This window comes from Trachypithecus francoisi, unplaced genomic scaffold (assembly GCF_009764315.1).
Source record: "Trachypithecus francoisi isolate TF-2019V2 unplaced genomic scaffold, Tfra_2.0 Lachesis_group10, whole genome shotgun sequence".
In the NCBI taxonomy this organism is placed as follows: Eukaryota; Metazoa; Chordata; class Mammalia; order Primates; family Cercopithecidae; genus Trachypithecus; species Trachypithecus francoisi.
Genome location: NW_022681455.1, coordinates 102,916,916 through 102,927,885, shown reverse-complemented (window position 1 = coordinate 102,927,885; position 10,970 = coordinate 102,916,916). Strand labels below are relative to the sequence as shown.

Here is a 10,970-nt window from a genome sequence, read left to right as displayed (position 1 = left end):
AAAGGACAGTCTCTTCAATAAAAGGTACTGGGAAAACTAGATATCCATAAGCAGAATAATGAAAGACCCCCAGCTCTCACCCCATACAAAAATCAACTCAATATGGATCAAAGACCTATATGTTTATTTATTTTTATTTTTTTTTTGAGACGGAGTCTCGCTCTGTCGCCCAGGCTGGAGTGCAGTGGCGCGATCTCGGCTCACTGCAAGCTCCGCCTCCTGGGTTTACCCCATTCTCCTGCCTCAGCCTCCCGAGTAGCTGGGACTACAGGCGCCCGCCATCTCACCCGGCTAGTTTTTTGTATTTTTTAGTAGAGACGGGGTTTCACCGTGTTAGCCAGGATGGTCTCGATCTCCTGACCTCGTGATCCACCCGTCTCGGCCTCCCAAAGTGCTGGGATTACAGGCTTGAGCCACCGCGCCCGGCCCAAAGACCTATATGTAACACACAATACTATAAAATTACTACCACAAAACACAGGGGAAATGCTTCAGTACATTTGTTTAAGCAAATAATTTATGACTAAAACCTCAAAAACTTAGGTAACAATAACAAACACTTAGGTAACAATAACAAAAATAGACAAGTAGGACTATATTAAACTAAAAAGCTTCTGCACAGCAAATGAAATGATCAAGAATGAGGAGATAACCTATAGAATAAGAGGAAATATTTGTGAACTATTCATCCAACAAAGAACTAATATCCAGAATATACAAGAAACTCAAACAACTCAACAGCAAAAAAAAAAAAAAAAAAAAAAATCCCATTAAAAAAGTGAATAAAGAATCTGAATAGACATTTCTCAAAAGAAGACATACGAATGGCCAAGAGGTATACAAAAAAAATGATGAACACCAGTAATCATCAGTGGAATGCAAATCAAAACCGCAATGAGATATCATCTTACCCCAGTTAGAATGGCTACTATCAATAAAATGAAACATATCAGATGCTGGAGAAGACACAGAGAAAGACAACTGTTACACATTGTTGGTGAAAATTAGTATGTCAATTATGGAAAATAGTATGGAGATTCCTCAAAAATCTAAATATAGAACCACCATATGATACAACAATGCCTCTCCTGGGTATTTATTCAAAGGAATTAAAGTCAGTATATCAAAAGGATATCTGTACCCCCGTCTTTATTGCAGCACTATTTACAAAAGCCAAGATATGGAATTGACTTAAGTGTCCACCAATGGATAAAGAAAATGTAGCATTTAAAAGCAATGGGGTACTATTCAGCCATACAAAATAATGATATCCTGTTATTTGCAGCGACATGGATGAGACTGGAGGTCATTATCTTAAGTAAAATAAGCCAGGTAAAGAAAGAAAAACATCACACATTCTCACTCATATGCGGAAGGTTAAAAAAGTTGATTTCATGGAGGTATGGAGTAGAATGATAGTTACCAGAGCCTGGGAAACGTTGGGGTGCGGGTAATGAGAAGAGGTTGGCTAATGAGTACAATCATATAGTTAAATAGAATGAATAAGTTCTAGTGTTTAACAGCACAATAGACTGACTATAATTAATAACAATATGCAGTATATTTAAAAATAGCTATAAGATATGAAATATTCCCAACACAAATAAATGATAAATGCTTGAGGTGATGAATATTTTAAATACTCCAACTTGATCATTGTACATTGTATGCATGTATCAAAATATCACATGTACCCTACAAACATGTATAATTTTTATATATCAAAACATGTTTTTTTAAATCTAAGGCTCAGAAAGATTAGGCAAATTGTTCAAAGTAATAAGGTTGGGATATAAAAAAGGATCCTTTTTACTCCAAACTATATTCACTTCATACTCATTTATTGTGTCTCTAATATTTTCAGAAGAATAGAAAATGAAAAATGAAGTAGTTCTCTGAAGATGTTCAAAAATAAACAGGACATAATTCAGAAATATGCAAACAGACATGCATGAATACAATATTACCTTTTTTTGACACATTAATTATTTAAATAAACATTAATGTAAATCTATTTGATAGCAACAGGAGATAGACAAATTCCTAGGCACACTGGGACAGGTCCCTGGTGAAACCCAACTTCAAACAAACGACAGTTTAAAGCCTAAAAACCAAGCCATTTCCAGATATAATCCACAACTGGAGTGAGAACTTCTAGTCCTATTGGCCCACGCTTTCCCGATTGGTTCTTTCTGAATAATGCTTTTAACCAATCCAATGTTGCCTTTTCCAAGGCTACCTATAGCCTGTGCCTTCTCATTCCAAACCTAAAAAACCCCAGACTCAGTCACACAAATGGCTACCCGCTTTTGGGGCCCCCTCTCCCACAGAGGGCTACCCACTTTGATTTCCCTCTCATTGTTGAGAGCTTTTCTGTTGCTGAATAGAATTCTTCCCTGCAATGCCCACTCTCTGACGTCCACGTACCTCATTCTTCTTGGTCACGGGAGGAGAACCTGGCACCTGACAAACGGTGGGAGCACAAAAGTGTTGTAACATGCTCCTCACAGGCTCCTCGCAGGCTCACTGAGCTGCAGGCAGCATGAATGAAATGAACTGTGTGGGGCCGGGCGCGGTGGCTCAAACCTGTAATCCCAGCACTTTGGGAGGTCGAGACGGGCGGATCACGAGGTCAGGAGATCGAGACCATCGTGGATAACACGGTGAAACCCCGTCTCTAATGAAAAATACAAAAAACTAGGTGGGCGAGGTGGCGGGCGCCTGTAGTCCCAGCTACTCGGGAGGCTGAGGCAGGAGAATGGCGTAAACCCGGGAGGCGGAGCTTGTAGTGAGCTGAGATCTGGCCACTGCACTCCAGCCTGGGCCACAGAGCGAGACTCCATCTCAAAAAAAAAAAAAAAAGAAATGAACTGTGACGACCGGGCCTGGTGGCTCACGCCTGTAATCCCAGAACTTTGGGAGGCCGAGGCAGGTGGACCACCTGAGGTCAGGAGTTCAAGACCAGCCTGACTAACATGGTGAAACCCTGTCTCTACTACAAATACAAAAATTAGCCGGGCATGGTGGTGGATGCCTGTAATCCCGGGTACTGAGGTGGCTGTGGAAAGAGAATCACTTGAACCCAGGAGGCAGAGGTTGCAGCGAGCAGAGATTGTGTCACTGCACTCCAGCCTGGGCAACAAGAGTGAAACTCTGCCAGAAAAAGAAAGGAAGGAAGGAAAGGTAGGAAGGAAGGAAGGAAGGAAGGAAGGAAGGAAGGAAGGAAGGAAGGAAAAAGCTGTGACATGATCCTGTTCGCTGGACTACAGGAGTGAAGAGCTGCAACCTTTCTGGGGGCCCAGACCTTGGAACTCCCCGAGGCAGAGCTATAACATTCCCCCATTAGACCAGTCACAGACTGTGTGAGCAAATGAGCTATAACATGCCCCAGTTTGCTGAGCTGTAAGTAGCAGGAATGAAAGAGAGAACCGGCCGGGCACGGTGGCTCACGCCTGTAATCCCGGCACTTTGGGAGGCTGAGGCAGGCGGATCATGAGGTCAGCAGTTTGAGATTAGCCTGGCCAACATGGTGAAATCCCATCTCTACTGAATATATAAAAATTAGCCGGCTGTGGTGACACGTGCGTGTAATCCCAGCTACTCAGGAGGCTGAGGCAGGAGAATTCCTTGAACCTGGGAGGCGGAGGTTGCAGTGACCCAAGATTTTACCACTGCACTCCAGCCTGGGCGACAGAGCGAGACACCGTCTCAATCAATCAATCAATAAGAGAGAGAGAGAGAGAGAGGAGAGAGAGAGAGAGAGAGAGAGAGAGAGAGAGAGAGAGATAGAGAGAGAACGGTGGCATTCCCTGCTGGCTCAGACCTCGCGACTCCCCGAGCAGATGCTGTGACAGCTTCCACGGTTGCTGGAGTCCCCAAGTTTTGGGGTGCTGCTGCGTCCCCCTCTTCCAGACGCCAGCGTCCAAGGCAAAAGCCAGTCACAGCACTCCTGGCCCAGCCGTGGGCGGAGAGCAGAGCCAAGGCGGGCACCGTATCTGGCTGGGCCGGTAGTGCGAGCCGAGCGCAGCCTGCTGGACTGAGTGGGCGAAGCAAGCCAATGGGCTCGAGCAAAGCCGGGTTAGGGGCGCTACTCGCTGCGGAGTTTTCCGGGTGGCAAAGTGGCACCGAAAGAATTCTGTGCCATATTCAGATAGAAATTTTCTTAATTCTATCACTAACATTCTAGCATGCTGCTTCATTTCCCTGAGCCTCAGTTCTCTCCGTAGTAAAATAGGCTATTGGGCTAGGTAGGCAACTTTTGCACTGGGATATACAGAGATTTAGCATCCCTGGAAGGAGCTCCAGGAGTCAATGTATGGAAAAGGGATGGTCTAGTAATTTTGGTTCTTAATTCATCTCTATAGATTTGAGCACACCATTTGCTTTATATAGTGAAATTCAGCATAATAATTTACAAAATTTTGTTATTACAAAAACAGTTTGAAAGCCTCTTGAATAGAATTTATAAGCATAAATTCAGCCTGAATATATTATATTTTGATTGTATTAGACACACAATAAAAAGAATTTATTTTACTTTCCCAAAGTCTGAATTGGTAAGGAACAAAAATAGAAGTTACAGCAAATTGTTGGCAGCCTTTTTTTTTTTTTTCTTTTGCCACCCAAATATCTTAAGAACTGAAACTTGAGACATCTCTACTTCCTACGGCATAAATACACCTGGAAAGTTTCTTCCCTATTCTTCCTGGATATTCTGTATATCCATTTTTCTATATTTGAGCAAAGCAAAAAGCCAGAACCTTAAGACCTGATGTCAGTGGTATCTTCCTAAGGAAGATTTGTTATCTTCAGTCTCTTTTGAGCATGATGTCAGGTTACTCAAGGTCCTCCATCATTTTGGTCATATATGAATTTTCTGTATCATTATTCAAGCTGTACTACATATCTGCCATACCAAATACTTGTAATCCTTATAACTAGACACACCCTTCTTTGATCAGTTTCTGTGTTCTTAGTGATACACAATTTTTTATTTCTCTACAGGAAACAACCTCTTTTGTTATGACAACATTAGCTTTCATATATCTGTTTCAGCACATTCACAATCTGCCTTGGATTATAAAATATTAGTATAAAAAATTTTTGGGAATCAGTTTAGTCGTGGTGTTAAATCATGCTTCCATCCTTTACTAGCTGTGAACATCTATGCAAGTCACTTAATCTCTCAGAGCTGAAGTTTCCTCATTTGTAAGATGAGAAAAGTATAAATGTATGCATGTGTCATCATAGAAATTAAATAAAATAATGCATATAACAAACTGTACAATGCCTGACCCATAGTGGACCAATAGAATCTTGTAATGCTAGCTGGTTTCCTCAAGAACAAATCATACTCTAATAAAAACATATATAGTATTGATAGTGAAAGCAAATTATAATTAATAAAATATCAAAGACTATTCATTGGTAGGTACTTCATTCATTAAACTAGAAAAGCAACAGAGCACTCTCTACTGAGAGACAATTTTCCATAGGTCTCTTGTGTTTCTCAGTATCTTGTGAGTACAGTCAGTGAATGACCTTTGGTTTCAGAGTATCTTTTCAAGGATTCTATATAGGAAAACCTTGGAAAATATCAGTAGTGTTACCAGGGCAGGTTTGTTTACTATCTAGTGCAACAGATAATGTCTTTTTCCAGACTAATGTTTGGGAAGGCTTCCTTACAGTTTATTATATATTTAAAAAATTGTATTCACCAATCTTGAGGCTCTTTTGCTGTGATGAAAATCTGCTGTATGCACAGCTTCAACTGGACCTCTCAGGGTTGCCTCCATGAAACTTGTAGGAGAAGCAATAGAAAGGTTGGTCATATGTGAATTTTCTGTGTCATTATTCAAGCCATACTACATATCTGCCATACCAAATACTTGTAATACTTATAACTAGAGACACCCTTCTTTGATCAGTTTCTGTATTCTTAGTGATACACAACAGAGCAAAAATGATACTCATGCTCATTACTGTGCCATTAGTAATAAAGTCCTGTGTCTCTGATCCAGGAGTCTCATGTCTTCTGCCGGCATCCATTAAACTGTGGTATGTTAAATTGTTAGTTGGTTAGTAAGGTAAAAATCTCAGAACCTTCACTGTTGTTGGGACAGCTTGATCTGATTATGTTATTAAAAGTGATTTAAAGAAAATAACCTAAATGTCCATCAGCAAAATGTGGTACATCCACACAGTGGGATATTATGCAGCCATAAAAAGAAATGAAACACTGTTGTATGCTATAAGATGGGTAAATCTTGAAAACCTTAAGCTAAATGAAAGAATCCAGAAATATATTGTAAGATTTCACTTATATTAAATATCCTAAATAAGCAAATCCATAGAGACTGAAAGTAGGTGAGTGGTGGTCAGTATATGGGAAGAGGGAATTGAGACTGACTGCTAATAGGTACTGTGGCTCCTTTTTGGGCTGATGGAAATATTCTGGAATTAGATAGTGGTGATGATTGCACAACATTGTGAATATGTAAAAGAGAAAGAGAGAGAGGGACAGAGAGAAAGGGAAAGAGAATCTTTTGTGTTCCTGAAAAAGCATGGATTAGGGGCCAGTAGACAAGGTTTTGAATCTTGGATATTTCTTTTACCATTAGTGCCAACTCCATAACCTCTCTATGCCTCATTCTTCATGTTCACAAGTGATCAACTAATACCCACTCTCAGGTTCATTGTGTATATGAAACCTGAGAATGCCTTAGAGGTTGATTCAGAGTTGATGCCTGTTAATTGGTGACTATAAAGGTGAAAATGGCAACAATTTCTTCAGAAAATAAATTAACTAAAAGAAAAAGAAATGGCTACACTTCTCATACATGCCACCATATGCTTACAAATGCATATCCAGAGTTACAGTGAGTCTACTGTGGATTTGTAGAAATATTTCTCTTACCAACATTTAAATAAATACATTTAAAAAATAGTGTTGTTTATGTTTCTATGAGTAATTGGAAGTATCCTTTCTCATGCACAGTTCTATAGTAAAGATAATACACTGTCAACAGAATTTACATACAAATAACTCCTTAGTGTGCTTTAGTTGGGAGATGTTCGATAATTAAGTCATCCTGAGAATATATTTCTAATAGCTTCTCTGTTTCTGAACCTTGCTCATTTTAAGAAGTGGTATATCATTTTGTAATCAAGGTGGCAATGTCAGAAAGCCTTGTTTAATTTTAAAAAAATCATTGTATTGTCTTAAAATGGTAAAATTCTTTCATTGATAAGACTGAGATAGGCTGATGAAATGTATTTCATGATGGTGAAATATAATTGGATGGAAACAATAGCCATCCATAGAGTAGCTGGATATTAGACTGTGGTGCATTTTAATAAATAAAGCCAACTTTACCATATTCATTCTACATGATGCACATTTTTACATAGTTGTGAAAATCCCATATCAACTTTAGTGAATCAGTGCTTTAAAAATATTTAGAAATAATTTGAGAGTATCAGAAATAATAGTTATTCCTCATGGCATTTGAAATAGAGCCATCAGAGCGCACTCCTTAGCTACTAGATAACAATAGGGAGAAGAGTGAGGCAGGGTGACCAAGACAAAGAGATAAGGACTTGGCAAATCTGGTTAGCAAAGGGTAAGATAAAGGACATCAATGGACTTTAATGACACAGAGGCCAAGAGAGATCAGCATGAGAAAGGGAGGTGGTGGGAAAAGAAGCAACATTTTAAAGGATAGAGAATGTGTTTCTATTTTCCTCTAGCTTTTCTCATTCAAATCTCATTTTTCAAGATCTTCCTTTCTATTCATTTCCTGTCCTTTATTCAGTGTTTTTCCCCTCTTAATGCCTCCCAGGCTACCACCTGCTGTCCTTGTTTCTCTACATATCATTTTTCACCATCCAGTCTTTTATCTCTTTTCCAGTTATTGCCTCAAGCCAATTTCCCAAATTGGATCTAGGTGCCTAGTTTCTCAACATCTCACTTGGGAATGTCCAGGCAGGGGCCCAAGCTGGAGGCAGCCTGGAGTGAGGGGCGTGGGCAGGAACTGTATACCTGCTTCAGTTCAATGATTCTTGGATGCAAGCAGCCCCAGGGGCTGCAGGGAGGGTCCCTGGAGAGAGTTTCACTGTGCCAGTTTTAAATGCTGCCTAGGCCCTAGTGTTTCGGTCCCTTATACAACGACTGCAGACCCTGACACAGTTCCAAATACTGAGATGAATGAATACAATGTCAAAGGAAGAAGCAGCTGCTTTGGAAAAGGCATCGTGGCCTTGATGCCTGTCTCCAACTGTGTGTAAACACTTACCTTCCTAGGTGATATTCCAAAGCTCAGTCAGTATTGTAAAAGTCTGAGATACAAGAATATATATTTTCTTTTTTTTTTTTTTTTTTTTTTTGAGACGGAGTCTCGCTCTGCCGCCCAGGCTGGAGTGCAGTGGCCGGATCTCAGCTCACTGCAAGCTCCGCCTCCTGGGTTCACGCCATTCTCCTGCCTCAGCCTCCCGAGTAGCTGGGACTACAGGCGCCCGCCACGTCACCCGGCTAGTTTTTTTTGTATTTTTTTAGTAGAGACGAGGTTTCACCATGTTAGCCAGGATGGTCTCGATCTCCTGACCTCGTGATCCGCCCGTCTCGGCCTCCCAAAGTGCTGGGATTATAGGCTTGAGCCACCGCGCCCGGCCAAGAATATATATTTTCAAGGTCCTTTAAGGTACTATGGAAATTTTTAGTAGAGTTTCATTTATTTTTAATAATTATTTTTATACTGCAAGTAGAAATGATTTTGCAATTATGGTAAAGTATTAGTGTCTAGTGCTGTCAGAACAAAATATCACACACTGGATGGTTTAAACAAGAGAAATGTACTTTCTTTAAATGCATTTAGAAGCACCCTCTGTATGTGCCTGCACCTAAGTTTTCTCTTATAAGTATACCAGTCATATTGGATTAGGGGCCACCTTAATGTCTTCATTTTAACTTGATTATTTCAATAAAGACCCCACGTCCAGACAGTCATATTCTGAGGAAATGGGTGTTAGGATTTCAGCATCTGATATGTATATAGGAAATGTCAGACAGGTAATGTGCCAACACTGTAATAACGTTAGTGAGAGGCATGTCTCACACATGAGCGCTGAAATACAATCATCATGTTTATGTACAACAGAAGGATTACGTATTAATTTTTTGAGGGGGACACAATTCATTCCATAACAGGTAGTAATATAAAATTTTATTTTGAAAACACTTAAATAAACATTTTAGCTAAAAATTATTAAATAAACATTTTAACTAAAAATTATTAAGGAAATAATTAGTATTTATAAAGCACTAAATAAGGATGAACTCTCCTCTAATATTTTAAGAATTATGTCAGGAATGCAGTAGAAAATAACGAATGAAAGTCTGGAATATGCAGATCCAGTGAAATTTCACTTTTAAAGTCATTTTAGTGCCTAAAATAATATGTGACACTCAATAAATAGTTGTTAAATAAATAAAGAAATCTCTTAGGGTGGGGTGAGAAGAAAATAGCGAGAAGAATGGTGAAGTTAGAAAGAAGTGTTCCTAAGCAACCAGAGAGAAAAAGTCAACTTCAACCAACATCCCCCAACTCACGTTGTGGAGGAAATATACCATGTGCTCATTTGCTGTAAATCCCCTTTACCAAGATAGATGTTAGCAAAAAAGATATTTTAAAAAGATGTGTTTCTTGTCTTTGAACGCTTTCCAATCTAGTAGAGGAGAAATAGGCTCAAGTAAAGGTCTATACAGGGCTACTTTTATATATTTATCTCATTAAAATGTAAGATTTTTCCCTCCCAGAGACAGAGCCATTTCATGTGATTATTGTCTGTTTTAAACATATGATCTGGCAAGGTACGCTGGTTCATGCCTGTAATCCCAGTACTTTGGGAGGCCGAGGCAGGTGGATCACGAGGTCAGGAGTCTGAGACCAGCCTGACCAACATGGTGAAACCCCGTCTGTACTAAAAATACAAAAATTAGCCGGGCATGGTGGTGCGTGCCTGTAATCCCAGCTAGTCAGGAGGCTGAGGCAAGAGAATCATGTGAACCTGGGAGGCGGAGGTTGCAGTGAGCCAAAATTGTGCCACTGCACTCCAGCCTGGGTGACAGAGCAAGACTCCGTCTCAAAACAAGCAAACAAACAAACATATGATCAAAGATTTCCTTGCTTTGGTGAACTGCCTCTTACTTCCCTTTGTCTCTTATGCTTCTTCCTCATGTAACTAGATATTCCACCTCACATCTGCATTCTTATCCGCCCACCCCTCCCCTGCCACTAAGCTTGGGCTCCAAAAAAACATATCTCTTATTGCTTCTTTATAATTTATGCTCAATTAATATTCTCTCTCATATATGTCATGTATATGATAGGATATATCATATATATGATTCACGTCTCAGTTTAACTGTTTCTCAAATTTTATTAGTATCTATAAGTTTAGACAAATCTGGAATCTCTCACTTTCTATTTCCAAATAATCTAAATAATCAGCAATTCAGTGGAGAGAGCTTAATAATGCAGTATATAAATAAATAAATATATTAAAGAAAATAAGAGCAACAGCTCATGGACCTAAATATTCTAGCTACTCATGTGGAAACAATGGAATTTAATAGCTAACAAGACAAATGAATTGGATTTCCAGCATAAAATAGTTAAAGAAAAATGTACAATTACAACAGGAAAAGTGGTGACACAAACTAGGTATGTCACATTTTTAGTATTTTATGACCCAAATTATACAGTATCCCATTCAACTATTCATATTTTCTGTGATGTTAAACAGGAATTCTTATATTTTGCTAGTACAAGCCTAAAGTACAATCAATCTTTTGAATAGCATCTATGTAATAGATTTAAATATTACATACATTACATATATTATATCCATGTAATATATGTTAAAATTCATATTGCAATGAAATCTACTGAATCAATCTGGCAGTCAGTAAG

At 39.2% G+C, this 10,970-nt stretch overlaps 1 non-coding gene across 1 annotated transcript; it reads right to left on the bottom strand.

The window, feature by feature from the left end:
* Window positions 1–9,057: 9,057 nt before the first annotated feature.
* On the bottom strand, window positions 9,058–9,161 carry LOC117088926. The gene has a single exon (XR_004439434.1). It is a non-coding gene; the product is annotated as a small nucleolar RNA U13 (small nucleolar RNA).
* Between the last annotated feature and the right edge of the window lie 1,809 nt (window positions 9,162–10,970).